The 17261-nt window shown below is 41.7% G+C and overlaps 1 protein-coding gene across 3 annotated transcripts in view; it reads right to left on the minus strand.

Annotated features, from left to right (window-relative positions):
- LOC127472097 (melanopsin-like) overlaps positions 1-16244 on the minus strand; it is a 50780-nt gene extending 34536 nt beyond the window's left edge. For 2 of the 3 annotated variants that reach the window (XR_007904868.1, XM_051789780.1), the window contains exons 1-5: positions 15876-16244; positions 11553-11710; positions 10895-11075; positions 9176-9368; positions 5400-5580 (exon numbers count right to left, since the gene is read on the minus strand). The gene's annotated coding sequence lies outside the window, so the exon portion shown is untranslated. The remainder of the gene's footprint in view (positions 1-5399; positions 5581-9175; positions 9369-10894; positions 11076-11552; positions 11711-15875) is intronic. The other variant, XM_051789781.1, reaches the window with a different exon arrangement.
- Between the last annotated feature and the right edge of the window lie 1017 nt (positions 16245-17261).

Below are 17261 nucleotides of genomic sequence, written 5' to 3' on the forward strand. Positions count from 1 at the left end.
CCCAGATTTCTAAAACACTGAACTAATGAAGCATGCATTGACACATTTGGTGGGAATAGGTGTGTATAGTAAAAGTAATTCCTGTATCTCTCAAAAAACTTAATTATCTCATGGCAGTGCACATCTTGAAAGAAGAAACAATATCTCACACAAAAGCAATTACCTTTACTTTGGCTTAGAGAAGCATTAAGACAACTTTGCTATTGCAGTGAAGGAGCGTCATCCTTTCCCTCTCCACTGCTCTGTATAACACACTGAAAATAGGGATGATGTAGTTGTTTTAATGTGGTCTCTTGTTTTAATTCTGCAGACCACTTTTCAGGACTTTATAAAAGCTAAGAGAAGTTTTAGCATATCTGTAATAGGAAACACCATCTTCCTCTCACCCTTGCCATAATCTTTGGATATGCAGTGGATTTGAAGCAACTTCTATCCTATATTGCTGTTGCAACATCAGCTTGGAACCATGATGAACTACCAGAAAAGAAAATCTCAGCACAAGGCAGCTTCTTTTTCTGGGTTAAGAAGAAACGTGCCATTTTGCAAAAATTAATCTTTATTTTTAAAAGCTTATAAACAAGTCAGCAAAGTAATATGCACCAGAGAATCTCACAAAACAAAAGTAAGTCTAACAAAGCCATGTGCCTGTCTCAAGTCATGTCCATACTAGATTTAAGTTCACACTGGACCCTTCTCTGTCCACCCAGATCCAGAAAATCATCACATTAAAGAGCGTCTCTCAATGCAAAAACGGGTGAGGGAAAAATTTGCTCACAACAACTGTGGGGGTAAGAAAGAAGGATACTCAAGTTTTCTCCACAAGTAAAAGCCCACTGAACACAAACAATCACTATTAGTTGCAAACTTGCACTGAACTTTAGCAAAAGTTTATTGCCAGTTTTCTTGCGATCAAACACTAAACACTGAGCTATTAACAGCATGCAAAACAATTTCACAGTAATTAATTCTGAACAAAACAATTCTATTACAAATGGGTTACTTAAGGGTCTTGAAGCATGATCCAGGACACCAGCAGCAGACTACTACCTCCTGTGCTGTGGAGGAGGGACCCCAAATACTAGGGGTTCTTGCAGCCCTCCAGCATTAGAGACAAACTGCCTTCCTCATCAGCTGCTTGAGGAATAACTGACTGGCACTTACCTATAGAACTGCCACTAGAGTTTTCCAAAGCACCAGCATTAATCCAAGGTCTCCCTGGTGCTCTTGAAGTCACTGCTAACCTTCATTAGCTAATCCTCAACTTTGATACAATGGTCTCTCCAGTGCCTGGAGGGAGGGGCCTTTTTACTACAGCAGTGGCATGGTGAGCTCAATACTGCAAGTTTCTAAGCCTTACTCACTCTTTCCCTTTATCATAGTAAACTCAACTACATTATTTGAATATTAGTACAAGTTTCAGTATACCAATCATAGCAAAAGAAATCAGATACATAAGAAACCATGCATATTTTTTCATTCTCAACAAAAAGCAAGTAACTCATCGAACACTAAAGTTATTGGTTGCAGAAAGTTCAGTGGAAGTACTTTGTCCTTTTTATAATTAAAACCCAAATAAATTTCCTTCTCACTCAAGTCCTTTTGCAGACATTGCTAAGTTAACAAGGCACAAAGAAAGCATGCTCCTTCCTATTGCTCTATTAGCTCTAGATTACCTGTAGCTATTGAGACACTGACCATTTCATCATCCAGTCAGCAAGGCCTTAGTTTCACCTAGTCACTCATTTCATTGGCAGCACAGCTGTGCTGATGGCAATCAGTCCACGGTATCAGGCATATATCTCCACCTGGCATTCAAGTCTTCTAGTCTGCACCCTTTATTAAACTTCTGGTTTGCATTCTCCGTTAGACTCAGCAGCCTCTCACAGTGCTCTGCCCATTTGCTCAGCAAGAATCAGAAAAGTCCATCTCCCTATTTCCTCTGCTTTTCTGCTTTAGGGGTATGTTTCAACTTTGCAAATGCTGTCAGACAAAGCTGCTAATACCATTTCCTGGGCTGCTCCCAGCAGGACAGCTGGTAGCTCCAAGCTCAGACCTAACTGCAACAGGCTGCCCCAGAGGTGTATGCAGTGATCCAGCTGCACAGCAGCCCAAGTCTGCACCCTTGAACCATGCCATGCATCCTGCATGTGTCACATCACACTTCGAGCTAGTGACTATCATCTGTATCAGGCATTTCTGACTGCTTAGTTATCTATAAGCATGCTCTCAAGTCCCGGTGTCCACCAAAGCTGTATGTGAAGCTTGAAGAGTATCTTTTTATTTCAACATTTCCTAGAGTGGCTGCACTTTCCATAGAATTTATAAAAGGTGTCTAGAGGCCATATTCTTCAGTGCTTTAGTAGACTGCAATCAGTTTGTGCAAGTCAGTTTGGTGGTTGCCTCTCAGCTGCATTATGAACAACTACTTTAATTCACTTGCACCTGTATACTAAGATTTCCTACTTTTCAAGGCTCAGAGAGCTTGACTTGTATTGCAGCTTCAGTGCCTTATAACTCCATGTTTCTTGCTAAGTTTGCATAACTTTGAAAAACTCCTGGGTACCTTGATACCAAAGGCAGAATCATCTCATCCAGTAACATCACTTTATCATGCTCTGGTGGTTCTGGAGTGTTACCAGTAACCACCTGCAATAATATGCAGACACATATCTCTATTGTGGGCCCAGTCCAGAGTGTGCAATGAATTCTGCTTCCAACTCTGCTTAGGCAAGGGCTGTTGGAACAAGCAGACCATCTTCAGCAGCCACCTTCTCCCTGCAGATTGCCCCCCCCAGATCATTGGAAATACAGGACATCCTGGGTGGGAGTGGAATTAGCAACCTCTGAAGGCACATACACACGTTTTTGCAAAGCTAAGTTTATAGTGTGAGAAAGTAATGCAGGACGTGAACTAGCTCAGAATTTGGTGAGTTATATACTGACAGGGAACAAAACTTGGATTTCCTCAGAAACTTCAGAGAAAATTTAACAGCAAAAATAATGCAAAGTGCCATCATGATAAAGATTAAAAAGATAAAATAAACTAAAAGTTAAGACCTTTAGCAGTGCCAGAACACTCTCAGTACAGTTAAATAATTTGGAGTTATGAGTTACATGCTCAACCTCCTGTTCACTTGCCATTTGTTTATTGCTTAAAATGACTCTATAAAAGGCTTGCCCAACTTTTTTGCGACTTATTCCAGGACAATGACCTGTTACAATGAGACAAAATCCACAGTTTCCCTCCAAAGCTGACGTTTCTCCCATAACCTTTTCTCTTCCACTCTCCAGACTAGAAAGAGAAACAGATATTCTTTGAATGATAGGACTGGACTGGCTAATAAAATAAGTCTAGGCGAGTTATCAAAGTTTCAGCAGTAAATTTTCTATCCTAAAATCTCTACAAAATATGGTAATGGTATAAGGTCAGGGTGTACAAGGATGGGGTTATATGAGGACAGAGGTACATAGTTTCTTCATATTTAGTTTGCTGACCTATCTCAGTCTTCTGGCCCAAATCATCATAACTAATTTGTAATGAACAAGAAAATCCTCTTTTCTTTATGAATGTGTTCAAATAATCCTAGCTAATTGTATAAACAATTGACAAGCCTCTCTACAGCACTTCATTTAGGTCACTTTGCATTACATTAATCAGCTCCACAAAAGCATAACAGCTCTGAAATCTGCTTTAGGACTTCATTAATATTTCCTTTTTCATCAAAATTTTCTTTCTATTATTGACCAGATCACAATAAGTTTTAATCAACTAGAGCTTGATGATTCAACAAATTTAAGCAACCTCCTGTTACATCCTCCTCTCTATAACCAGTTTTCCCATCAGCTAAACTCCAAATAGATCCTAAAAATCTAAACAGCAGAAAGAAAATACATTTCCCTTTGGGAAGAGCTGGGTCAGATGCGTGCACGCACACACACACACACACACACACACAAATTCACTACATCAAAACACTTCAATGAGATTTTCCTTTTAAAGGAGAAGCAATTCATTTAAACCATTCCTTAGAAAACAAAGAAGAAGGGAAATGCTCCCTTCCATTCTCTCTGCCCAGCTCTCACTTTCTGAAGCCTTCCTCCTGACACGTACTTTTTGGGTTCAGCCGAAAGCATTTCCCTTCCCTCCGCACATCCGCTCTGTGCAGGGCTGCCGAGCTGCGACTCATCCCGAGGAGCGCTTGAAATCCCAGGGTTTAAAAAGCCGCTCGCAAGCCCCTCCTGGGCTGCCAGCCGGCCAGCCCCGGCAGCGTATCGAACCGCAGCGTGAGCCCCCAGCAAACCACACATCCCGTTGGTCAGCCTCGCTGGCCGCACCACAGCTGTTTCAAGTGCAAAACCATGGCTTTAAACCAACCAACCAACCGCACCCAAACCGAAAAAAAAAAAAAAAAAAAAAAAAAAAAAAAAAAAAAAAAAGAAGGATGGACACCCAGAGGAACTCGTTTCCAAACCGGGTACCTCTGCCCAGCCCATCCCGAGCCCCCGAGGGTACTACCCCCGAGGCTGGGCATCCTTGGACAGTGAGTGCCCCGGGCTCTGCCTGCTGCGTACCTGCATCCCGCAGTCCCGACCAGGCAGCCTGGGCAGCCAGGGATGGAGGGCGCCGTCTGTGATTTCTCTTGTAGCCACACGCGCCCGTGGCCTCTTATGCTTTTGCTGCGAGGAGCCTGGCTCTGCCTTCCTTCTCTGGAACCCCCCTTTAGGTGGCTGCAAACATCAGTCGGGCATCCCCCGCCGCCCCCCCTTCCCTCGGCCTCTCCTGGCTGGTCAAACCCGGCTCCGGCTTTCTCTTTGCACGCCCTGTGCTCCATCCCCACGGCCCATGAGCACACCCATGGCTGGGTTAGGGTGGCTCTGCCCCACTGCACATGTGAGCAGCCACATGCCTAACTCATAGCTGGGTTTCTTGCAGGGCTGTCAAGAAACTGGGACAGGGTATAAAACAGATGCTTCCCAGCAACTCATTCTGGAGTTACCAAAGTTTCATTTGCAAATATGCCTTGACATTCAAACATCTCCTGTTCACAGCAGTGAATGGGTCACAGGAATTTCTTACATCAACTTGTTGATGTCATATTTATAAAGCTGAGCATTTTGGAAGCACTGAAACATGATGGAAAGAGCAGGGATCTGATAACAGGCATGTTCTTTGAGAGCCTGGGCAGAAGGACATCAGAAAAATAGTTACATTTCTACCTCTCTATATATTTTTTTTCAATATATTAACAATGTTTTTTACATACCTGGTTTCAGTGCCCCTTATAAAAGGCATGTATGGAGAGCATGTGTGAGACTAAGCTTTGTCCTGAGAAGAAAAAGTTCCAAGTAGTAGAGAGGGGAGTAGAAACAGCAATTAAAACACAATTCCAGGTACTTACGTGGCCCTTTCATCTAGGATATGACAGTGGTCACAGCTTCTCAGGAGAATCTTAAAACTCTTTGTGCCCACAGATTAGGTCCACCTGTTGACTTGGTCTCTTTGATCTGCTGATTACAGATATGTTTGCAAGTGAACTTCAGTTCTTTCCATTACTTTATATGCTTCAAGTTCAAATCCACCTAATGACACATACATTAGACATTGTTACAGTTATATACTTATTTTTTTCTTTTCTTTATTGCATCTCTCTATTGGTGCACATCTAATGATGTGGTCCATTGGATTATTCCTATTTCCCTTAAAAATATATTGATGTTCTAGAGGTACCATGAGGCAAAAATTTTGATTACCTTACAATTTTTTCCATAAATATGGGCTTTATGAGGAAAATTTATACACAACTTTGGAGCTACTTTATACTTTATTTTCAGTTTCAGACCCTGTAGATTCACATTTTTTGGCTGATAACATATTTTATCATTAATGTGCTTTAAGTTTTCTTAAAGGCAACAGAGGCCACATGAGAAATGATCAGACCTCTAACATCCACAGATGGGTTCCCTTTTTTCCTTTACTTACAGGAGTAAGTAAAATGCTGGAAATACTGCTCTTGGGAACAATCAGAGACCTGACAAACTGCTCAGATGTCTTTCTAAGGAGTTGTTTTCTTTGCTCGTGTTGTTGTTCACTCCCATGTCTGCAAGGTGGAGCTTAGACTTCTCTGAGGTCAGGCCACTACACACAATACCTCACAGAGCTGGACTCAAAATGAACCCTATTTTCTGTGCGATATTCTGATTAAAGCTAAGAACTGGATGCCAAGGGAAAGTTAAATGCCAACTAAAGCAAACTTCTTCAAGTTTCAGACTTGTTTAGACTGACAGGGGTTTGATCGACAGTTTTAGTTGGCTCCATGAATGACAGTATTTGGGTATAACTAAGCCTCCAGCTAGAGGCTTACTGGACTGCTGTCTCACACATCTCTCTTCCCTGCACTCACATCAAGATTAGTTCTTCATCAGGCCTTTCTATTTCAGCTGTTTGTAATTAATCCTAGGACATGGGAAAATACAGTAAATCAAGCAAGTACAACCAAAGTATTTGGACTCACTGAGCTTTATGAACTGCATGTGCTTAAGCTCACTGTGTGTTTGAGTATAACCACCGAAAATCAACGTCTTAAAATTACTCACTGGAAACATTACTCAAGTAACTGGAGAAGCAGGTAAGGGAAAAAACTGCCTAACAAAGGTCAGATAAATGAGACAGTCAAGATCCTAGACTAAGACACTGATAGTAGTAGTTCAATGTAGAGAATTAAAGAAACCAACCAAACACTGAACAAAATGCAGGAAAGAAGTATATGTGGTTGTTTGGGGTTTTTTTTAAGAAAATGGAGCAGAATCATTTAGGATGAATAATAGCACTTTACGTTTCTATGACACCTTTCATCCCACAGGATCCCAAAGCAGTTGGCAAATTTAACAAATTGAAGGACGTTATCCACTGTACACTGAAATAATTTTATCTGTCACTACAGGCATCCTTGCTGGAGCAAAAATCAGTATCTGTTTAACAGGTTAGATCTGTTGTGACAAACGCCACATCTAAGCAAAGCTACAAGGAGAGTCTAATTGTCAACAGCTGGAACTAGTGCTGAATCCTGGATTAAGCAGTTGTTAGGAGAAGTCTGCTGGTATTTTTCCAGTTACCACCGGTGATGATGACTTTATCACAGATCTTGCAGACCCGCCATGCCCAGGGCAGGCTTTCTCATGACCCATCTCCTCAGGGCACCCGCCTCAGCATGAGATGCCTTCACATCCCATAGTCCCCTTCCTTGCAACACTTGAGTGTTACATTCACCAGACAGAGAGAAAGCAGAGATGGATTGTAAACATCCAGGCACAAAAACAGACCCAGTGGTCAATCGAGAGGTGCTGTACACTTTGAATCATAGAATAGTTTGAGTTGGAAGGAACCCTTAAAGGTCATCTAGTCCAAGCCCCATGCAATTAACAGGGACATCTTCGACTAGATCAGGTTGCTCAGAGCCCCGCCAACCTGATCTTGAATGTTTCCAGGGATTGGTCGTTCACCAGCTCTCTGGGCAACCCGTTCCTGTGTTTTTCCAACCCTTATTGCAAAAAACCTCTTTCTTTTGTGTAATCTAAACTGGCCACCTTTTAATTGATTTAAGCAGTCAACTTTGATCTGAGCCTCCACCAAGGTCATCTTTCTTTCATTGCAATCTTAATTCTGGCAACACAGCAAGTTTCAAATATGTTTCACATTAAGCAGATCACTCACATATGCTGCTTCCTAAGGCAAGGGTCTGACAACAGCCTTCCTGACCAGCTCCTTGGAAATCTCTGAACAGTACAGTTTAGCCAAGCAGGCTACATTCAGTTACAGGCTACTATCTATAATGGCAAGGGGAGCAGAGTCATGCTGCAAAGCTCCTGCAGGCTACAGATTCAGTGGGATGGGAGTGAGTTTCATACTTCCCTTGTCTAAGAGTCATATCAGGGATCTCAGTCCTTTTTATGGCCAATTGTGGCCATACTTGTGGTCACCGATGCTATGATCACTGAAGAGTAAAAAATAAGGTGAGCACAGCATGATTATTAAAATAAACTGAGGCCAAAACAACAAAAACTGGCAGAAAGAGATACACGTGGCCACTGAACTGGTACATTCTAGCTTTAAAAAGAAAAGAAATAGCATCCAAATCCCTTTCCAGATGTGCTGTTGGACTAGGATACAACATGTTAAAGACTGAAGAATCTACAGTCACATGCTCATTTTGAGATTGCACAGAGGCATGTTTGGAAATGTGTTTTGAGCTGTAGAATAAGGAACAGGGAAATAAAACATGGGAACAGAATCATATGCCAATGAGCAAAATGGATTTATTCAGCAGTCCATATCTTTCACTGGTTTAAAAAAAACACTACGGGGTTGATCTGGGAATTAATCTCAGGACTGTCATAAACTGCAGTGCAAACACTCAATGTCATCCTGCTGAGCTTCTGACAACTCTGAAAAGTCTTGCATGTTTCACATGGCAGCTGACACATTTTAATTGCAAAGGAAAACAAAGTGTTAGTACGGGTCAGGCCAGCTTGTCTTGTGAGTGAAACAACTGTAGAAACTTAAGGGCTTAGGAAAGCTCTCAAGAAATTCCCTGGTCAATTGCTTCTCAGGTAGGGTTAGTCATCATGGAAAACCAACAGTTTTTCAAATGCTGAACACCTACATTATAATCTAAGTTTTAGGATATGAATGAAGTCATTAACATCAAGGTGTGGGTTAGACTCAATCACAGAATTAGAATGTGTATCTCTGTGCTACAGTGCTCATGAGGAACAAAGAAGACATGACTGCTCATCAAGGACACATCTTATGCACAGGTCATTTCACCAGCAAAAATGTAAATCTGTACAAGCTGGACCCTTTTCTTCTCCTCCCCCACTAACAGGGCATATGTTAATGACAATGGTGGGGTTTAATTATGCATTTGTCCTTTCTTTCTACTTTGTCTATCCCAAGCCTTCAGAAACCATTGCTTGCTATCACTGAGAGGAAGAAGCTGGAGGTACCTGAGGTGGTGGTCCCTGCTGGAACAGGGGCTTCAGCATAATTCCTATCCCCTTCTCCCAGCCCCTTCCTCTTCCCCCACAGAGGCTGATATCCCTCCTATTCCCTTATTTCACCAGCAGCAATGAGTTACCAGGACTCAGAAACAACTTTGCATTCCAGGCTCACCCTTACCTAGAGTCCTTTCCATGGAAAGAACAACCTAGTTAAGATCTACATCTAATCTCATTCCTCAGGTGAAGACATTCATTTCCTCAGGCACAGAAAAGGATTTTTAGCCATGTCTTGTAGTCTTCATGGCCTTTGAAGCTCATGCCTCCCAAGCACAGGGTTGTCAGCACCAAGCCGCAGCCAAGGAGTGTTATCTCTGTTGGAGACACAAAATGGCAGGGGAAGAATAGCAAGTGTCAAAGGATTAGAAGGCAAGGGAAGAGGAATTCATAGTGCTCTGGGGAGACAGGAGTACTGGCTCTTAGTTACCTCTTCTAGTGTACCCTCTGGAGAGGCTGTTTGAACAGGAATGGAAATGGACCTGTCCTGGAACAGGGACCTCAGACCAACATTTTGCTGCACCACCAATACTGTAAATTGACTCAAAATTATTGTTGTCTGACAAAATTTAAGTAACAAAATAGTAAACAAAATACAGCCTTTTTAGTTTCAACCCTCATTTTAGTTGAAAAACATATTTCATGACACCAGAGTTTTCCACAGGAAAGACATTCTGATTTTTTACTGACCTACAAGTTTTTCTCTGGCTTCATTCAATCACAAAGTTTTCTCCAACAGTTATGGAAAAACCCTAAAAGTCACAACTTTTGCTGTCAAAGTCATGGCAGTGACAGTCACACAGACATTTTTGTTGTTGTCGTGCTGTTATCTTCCATACTGAAGTTTTCCATTTCTGGCCAAAGGTGACTTATTTCTATAAACAGAAACATTTTCACACTTTACATGTTTAAAACAAAATCCTTTTGTGTAAAAAGCCAGTCTGGAGAATTTCATCCTGGCAGCTGAATGCATCAGAGTCCTATCAATGCTTAGACAGGCTCTTGGTAATGAGGTTAAAAAAAAGAAATCCAAACTTGGTATTGGCTCCCTAACTCAAACATGTTTTTAAAACGAGACACACTGAAACAAGGAAGCCCTTATAGGTCTTCAGTTCCTATATGACAAAGGACAGAAGAATAAACTTGGATGTAAATTGACTATGACCAGCACGTCCTTGAAGAGCCAGAGGGACAACTGTTACAATCCATGAGGAATACATGTTAGGCAATAGCCATGCTACTGCCCTGAACACTTAGCAGAAAGTGCTCTGCCCTGTTAAGCGTTGGCTCCAGGGGATCCTACAGAGCACCTAACACTGCTCTGATGGTCCCTGGTGATGAGGTGACGTGGGCTCTGTGTGCACAAGGCAGCTCACAGGAAATGCTCTGCCATGTTCTAACTATGGCACTTTGCAGAGTGCAGCAATGGAAGCACGTGTGATGTGACCTTTTTGAGCTTAGCCCTACAGATCTCACCTCAGTGATCAAACACCAGTTCCAGCTCTGCAGGAACCTTCATTGTGATCTATTACTTATTTCTCTCAAACAGGGGAACTAAAATCCAGGTCCCATTAAAATGAAGGGCATAAGATAGTAATACATTTCAGAAGATATCAGGATGTACTGTGGTACGAAAAACAATACATAACATTTTCTTCAGCCATCTTAGAGCAAATAATCCTCTGATGTGAATTGCTCTTCATAAAACATTGTTCTAAAACACAGGCTGAACCAGAATAAAATGAAATTTAAACTAGAAACTCCTTTAAAAATTTGGTTTGAATCTTGATTTTAACATCTTCAAAACTCGGTGTCAAATACCAAAACCATTGTTGATTCTTACCTTAGAAAACAGAAGCAAGAGTGTCCAGTAACTGAATTAGATGCATAATAATACATTTATCCTGAAATTAGAAGAAACTTGAATTTCATCTCTGCTTGAAAAATAAGCCATCAGTAATAAATAATACCTTCTGGATGACAATTTGAGGTCTGAATCTGAGATTGGTTTTCAAATGCAGGTGCTAAAAATAAAGAAAAATAAACTCAAATTATCTAATCTTTCTTTCAAATAGGATCTTCTGTGAGTTTTTTATCTTCAGAAATTTCAAATATCTTCCAGAAAAAAAAAAAACAAAAAACCCCACTATTTGGAAGAATGTCTTAGAAAAAGATTTAATACTTAAATACACTTTTTTTCTAGAAGAAAGAGAAAAAAATTGTTACTCAAAACCGTGTTCTTCCCTTCCCTAAATAATCTCTAGTCTATAATTTCTTCTCTGTCACAAACTGAGCCCATTTCTCAGCTTTCTTGGCTTAATGCCACATGAGTTCCTGTAATCCCTATCCCATCTGGTGCAGAAGTCATCAGGAAGCATTTAGCTCCTTCAACAAAATAGATATTACTGAAAAAAATCCAGCACTTCACTAAAATGAAACATTTAAGATAAAACCCCTTGGCCTAAGAGCAGGGCATACAAATGAAAAGACCCCATGAGTACCACGAAGGAAGCTGGTATGGGACTCAGGTGTCTGGGCTTCTTTGACCAGCTGGTGTCCTCCTTTCCTTGGCAACAGGTGTAAGCAAGAACAGCTACTTCCACATGTAGCTTCTTTCCCACATTTCCCACAGAAACCACAACACAAATGTATGAGTTTCCTGAAAAGGAGAAAAAGTGTTGCTTTGTCTAGAAATCATTAATGAAGAAAGTTTTGAAATAAGTTAGACTTTTTTTCCCTAACACATAGTGAAAAAGGGACAGCTAGAATGTAAAAGCAGCTGTCTGCTCTAGATACTTTCAGGAATGAATACTCTTCCTCAAAGCTCAAAATTGCAGAGCAGAGACAGAAGCAGATCAAATAAGATTAAAACAGCAGGCTAAAAGGAGATTTTTGTCAGGAGATGTGGTGAGTTACATAGGACTACTTTAAGAATCATTTCAAGTATAACTAGAAGAGTTTGTATTTCTTTTAAATATTTTAAATAGGGTGGGGGTTTTTAAAACCACAATTTTATGGAGAAATATTACAGAAATTTTTTCATTAGAGCTATAAGCAGGTCAGAATATATACCCTGAATTGCTGGGAGTGTCTGCATGAGCATGCATGCATACACACACATATAAAAATTAATTTCAATTAAAAAAACATTTCCTAATACAGTGAACAATCCTTATTGCTGAATTTAAGTGTGTCTTTACTAATCATTTATTCTGGAAGCTGCAATTTTGAACTCTCCATCTGACTGCTCAGCTCAGAAGAAGGCTGGCCTACAGAAAAAAAGCATTTTTTGTTCTTTCAGAAGCATAAAAAGATGTTAGATTGTAAAGTAAGCTGTGCTACAGTTAAATTCAAGAAATATAGCTGCATAGGATAACAGATAAACAGCTTTTCCCAACAGTCTCAAGCATTCTCCCCATCTTTTTCCCAAGTGATACAAAGAAAAGGAACTAAATGTTTCTTTGTCAGAGATACACCCTGGCAGGAAGGCTCCTGACTTTGAGGTTTAAACACCTTAGCAACAGCTATGCTTCTATCCAAACTAATTTCTAGATGAAAAGAGAGGAGTAGAACAGTGAGAAACCAAAAAACCAGACATGAAAAAAATCTAGTTAGATTATCCAATTCTCTTTTGCCTACTCCATCAGTCAGAATGGTATATTGCCATTCAAGGAATGACTAAAAATTAATTCATTTTTATAACTGGAATACAAAACTACTAATCAAATTTGCTTCAGAGGAACCAAAGCAGCCTATTGCAGATTCTGTCAGGCAGACAGCATATGTTTGTGAGCTCTTAGGTGTGTTTAGTACTGCAGTATTTGTCCAGCCACACCATTAAGTTCAGTGTTGTAGCTCTACCAGAAAACAGCAGCTAATGCTGAGGAAACACCTCATGCAGCATCATAGCCACAGTGTAACTTCAGAATCCAAGAAGGGAAAAAATCCTGTGCTCAACTGGCAAGATCTGCCATAGTTGTTTTGTTATTAATAAAATAAAAAATTAAATTAAAAAGTCATTTCATCCATCTCGACTTTGTAGAGGCAAATTTAGATTTGGTATAATACACAGGAGAAACACTAAGATGTTTTTCAGCAAAAGCTGTTGATACAAATACAGTTTTGTTATTCTTCCTGTCAGTTTCTCCTTTACCCATTGGGACCTAAGTAACAAATCACTTTCCTTTAATCATGGAACCAGATTCCACTGTTATATCTCAAACTTCATTTTGGCTTATATATTTGAAATATATAGTGAGAACTGAAGTTGATTTACCACACTGATATTCACACATGCATTAAAAACATAGCTTTATTGTATTTTCACATTGCTAATGAGAGCTATTTCCGGGCACAAATGACAAACAGAGCCTTTACTTTGAGATAATTGGCCTTTCTTGTTCTAACTCCTTCACTCTGATCACTTTTTCCCCACCTAATTTCCAGAATTAAAAGTCTGCCCAACACAGAGCTGTTCTTTGCAAGTCACAGAGTCACAGAATCAATTAGGTTGGAAAAGACCTCTGAGATCATAGAGTCCAACCTATGAATGAATGCCACCACCTTGTCAAATAGATCATGGCACTAAGTGCCACATGGTCTTTTCTTAAATACCTCCAGGGATGGTGACTTCACCACCTCCCTGGACAGCCCATTCCAATGCCCAATCACCCTTTCTGTGAAGAATTTCTTCCTAATGTCCAGCCTAAACCTCCCCTGCCACAGCTTAAGACCATGCCTTCTTGTCCTGCTGCTGGTTGCCTGGGAGAAGAGACCAACCCCCAACTGGCTACAGCCTCCTTTCAGGTAATTGTAGAGAGTGATGAGGTCTCCCCTGAGCCTCCTCTTCTCCAGGCTGAACAACCCCAGCTCCCTCAGCTGCTCCTCACAGGACTCGTGCTCGAGTCCCTTCACCAGCCTTATTGCTCTTCTCTGGACCTGCTCCAGCACCTCAATATCCTCCCTGAACTGAGGGGCCCAGAACTGGACACAGCACTCCAGGTGTGGCCTCACCAGTGCCAAGTACAGGGGAAGAATCACTTCCCTGGACCTGTTGGCCACACTGTTCCTGATCCAGGCCAGGATGCCATTGGCCTTCTCGGCCATCTGGGCACACTGCTGGCTTATATTCAGCCAGCTGTCGACCAGCACCCCGGGCCTTTTTCTGCCAGACAGCTTTCCAGCCAATCTGCCCCCAGCCTGCATGGGGTTATTGTGGCCAAAATGTAGGACCCGGTACTTGGTCTTGTTGAACCTATACAAGTGCCCTTGGCCCATTGATCCAGTCTGTCCAAGTCCCTCTGCAGAGCCTTCCTGCCCTCCAGCAGATGGACACTTCAACCCAACTTAGTGCTAATGGTGGACTCAATCCCCTCATCCAGATCATCAGTAAAGATATTAAACAGGACTAGGCCCAACGCTGATCCCTGGGGGACACCACTAGTGACCGGCTGCCAACTGGATGCAGCACCACTCACCACCACTCTCTGGGCCCGGCCCTCCAGACAGTTCCTGACCCAGCACAGAGTGCCCCTGTCCAAGCCATGGGCTGCCAGCTTTTTCAGGATGATGCTGTGGGAGACGGTGTCAAAGGCTTTGCTGAAGTCCGGGTAGACACATCCACAGCCTTCCCCTCATCCAGCAGGCAGCTCACCTGATCATAAAAGGAGATCAGGTTGGTCAGGTGGGACCTGGCCCTCCTAAATCCATGGTGGTTGGGCCTGATCTCCTGGTTGTCCTTTATGTGCCATGGGATTACACTCTAGATGATCTGCTCCACAACCTTGCTGAGCACAAAGGTCAGGTTGACAGGTCTGTAGAGTTCCCTGGATCCTCCTTCCAGCCCTTCTTGTGGATGGGCATCCCATTGGTCAACACCTAGTCATCTGGGACCTCCCCTGTTATCCAGGATTAGTGATTAATGATGGAGAACAGCTTAGCAAGTTCTTCTGCCAGCTCCCTTTATCATTCTAGGATGAGTCCCATCCTGTCCCATAGACTTGTGAGCATTAAGTGGCTCAGAAGGTCACTAACTACTTTCTCCTGGATTACAATGGGGGTCCATTCTGCTCCCATCCCTTTCTACTAGTTCAGGAGGCCAGTTGTCCTGAGGATAACTGGTCTTAATGTTGAAGACTGAGGGAAAGAAGGGGTTAAGTATCTCAGACTTTTCCTTGTCTTTGGTGACTATATTCCCCCTTACATCCAATAAAGAATGGAGGTTTTCCTTGCCCCTCCTTTTGCTATTAATGTATTTATAGAAACACTTTTTGTTGTCCTTAACAGAAGTGGCCAGATTAAGTTCTAACTGAGCTTTCACCTCTCTCACCTTCTTTCTGCATGACCTAATGATATCCTTAAACACTTCCTGAGTTGCCTGCCCCTTTTCCCAAAGGTGGTACGCACTCATTTTTTCCCCCTGAGTTCCTGCAAAATCTCCTTGTTCGGCCAGGCCAGTCATCTTCCCCAGTGCCTTATCTTTTGGCACATAGAGACAGCCTGCTCCTGTGCCTTCAAGATTCCTTTCTTGAAGTATGTCCATCCATCTTGGACCCCTTTGTTTTTAAGGGCTGTTTCCCAAGGGACTTTCTGAGTTAGGGTTGTGAATAGGCCAAAATCTGCCCTCCAGAAGTCCATGGTAAAAGTTTTGTTGACACCCCTCCTTACTTCACCGACTACTGAAAACTCCACCATCTACTGGTGGTTGTGTCCAAGATGGCCTCTGACCACCACGTCTCCCACTAGCCCTTCTCCGTTTGTAAACAGGCAGTCTAGTGGGATGCCAGCCCTGGTAGGCTCACTTATCAGCTGCAACAGAAAGTTACCTTCCACACACTCCAGGAACCTCCTAGACTGCCTCCTCTCCACTGTGTTGAGTTTCCAGCAGACATCCCACAGGTTAAAGTCTCCCACAAGAGCAAGGGCTGAAAACTGAAACATCAGCCAGCCGCTTATAGAATAATTCATCCATCTCTTCTTCCTGGTCGGGGCATCTGTAACAGACTCCAAAGAAACTCTTTTAAGAGCCGACTTTTCAGTGTAACAGGCACCTTCACCCCATCTGCCTCCAGGCAGCATTGCCTGAGATGCAGCTGAGGCTCTATCTTTTCCCTTTTCTAGTTTCTTTCAGCACCTCTCACTTCAGACTTCCCTGATCCTGTTTTGGTCTAACAGGAACATGACATGGTGAATAGAGCAGCACCATGCAGAATTGTACAACCTCAATTTTAGCTATGTACCAACTTGTTTTTATTTCATTTAAGAGGCCTCACTGGAGGCACGACAGTTTCATTACCATTGTAGTACTTTACAAACAATACATCAACCAAAGGATTAACTACATAAACATCCTGTTAAACTTGCTGTCATTATTTCATTGTGATCTGATGATAACTGCATAACTTATTGCTAATACTAATTATCACTCTCGACAGATTTGGCACATATAATGATTTCTACAGTCCCTTCCCAGCATAGGCATTTTCCTGCTTCTTGATCACCACTGCCTTTGTGTTACTTGAAGAGCCTCCTGCTTTCTCCAGAGAATTTCATAACTCTTTCATCCAATCTCACAGCTGCACAGCATCCACGTAATTGACGTGGCCACCTCTGGAAAGGAAATGTAAGGATGAGTTGATAAAATATTCTTCTGGACATGGTATTTCTCAGTAATGTCATACATGAAAAGACTGCAGGCAACATGCCTCTCTGGAAGAATTGAAAAGAAGAATTAAAGTCAAAGAAGAAGAGTTGAAAGCATCTTTTTTCCATTGTGGAGAAAAAATTACAGCCACTCATCTGGTTTACTAGTTGTCTCATTAAAAGGTTTACTACACTCAAGACTCGGAATATGCAGAACTGTTTTTTGGTTTATAAAATGTAATTATTCTAAAGCATTTTTGTTTAAAAGAGGTAACTTGGCACCCTTAACAACCAGGGTGTCAGTAAACTGATAATTTTAACTTTACAAATGCTGCTACAAAAATGTCTTCCAAAAAAACTTTTGCCTTCAAGGTAGGAGAAGCATGTACACAGGTAACTTAGCCTGGGGTTTAGATTTAGTTTCCAAAACTATGGTGTTTTGGATGCTTATACTGAGAGGTAAATTTCATTATTAACTGAGGTTAAAAAAAGCTCTGCTAAACCTTCAGTGGTTTGGGGAAAAGGGTATTTGGTAGAATTTAGAGAAAAGTATAAAAGTAGAACTTCTG

The sequence above is a fragment of the Manacus candei genome, unplaced genomic scaffold (genome assembly GCF_025592945.1).
Source record: "Manacus candei isolate 608988 ecotype Guabito, Panama unplaced genomic scaffold, ASM2559294v1 h1tg000028l, whole genome shotgun sequence".
Classification (NCBI taxonomy): Eukaryota; Metazoa; Chordata; class Aves; order Passeriformes; family Pipridae; genus Manacus; species Manacus candei.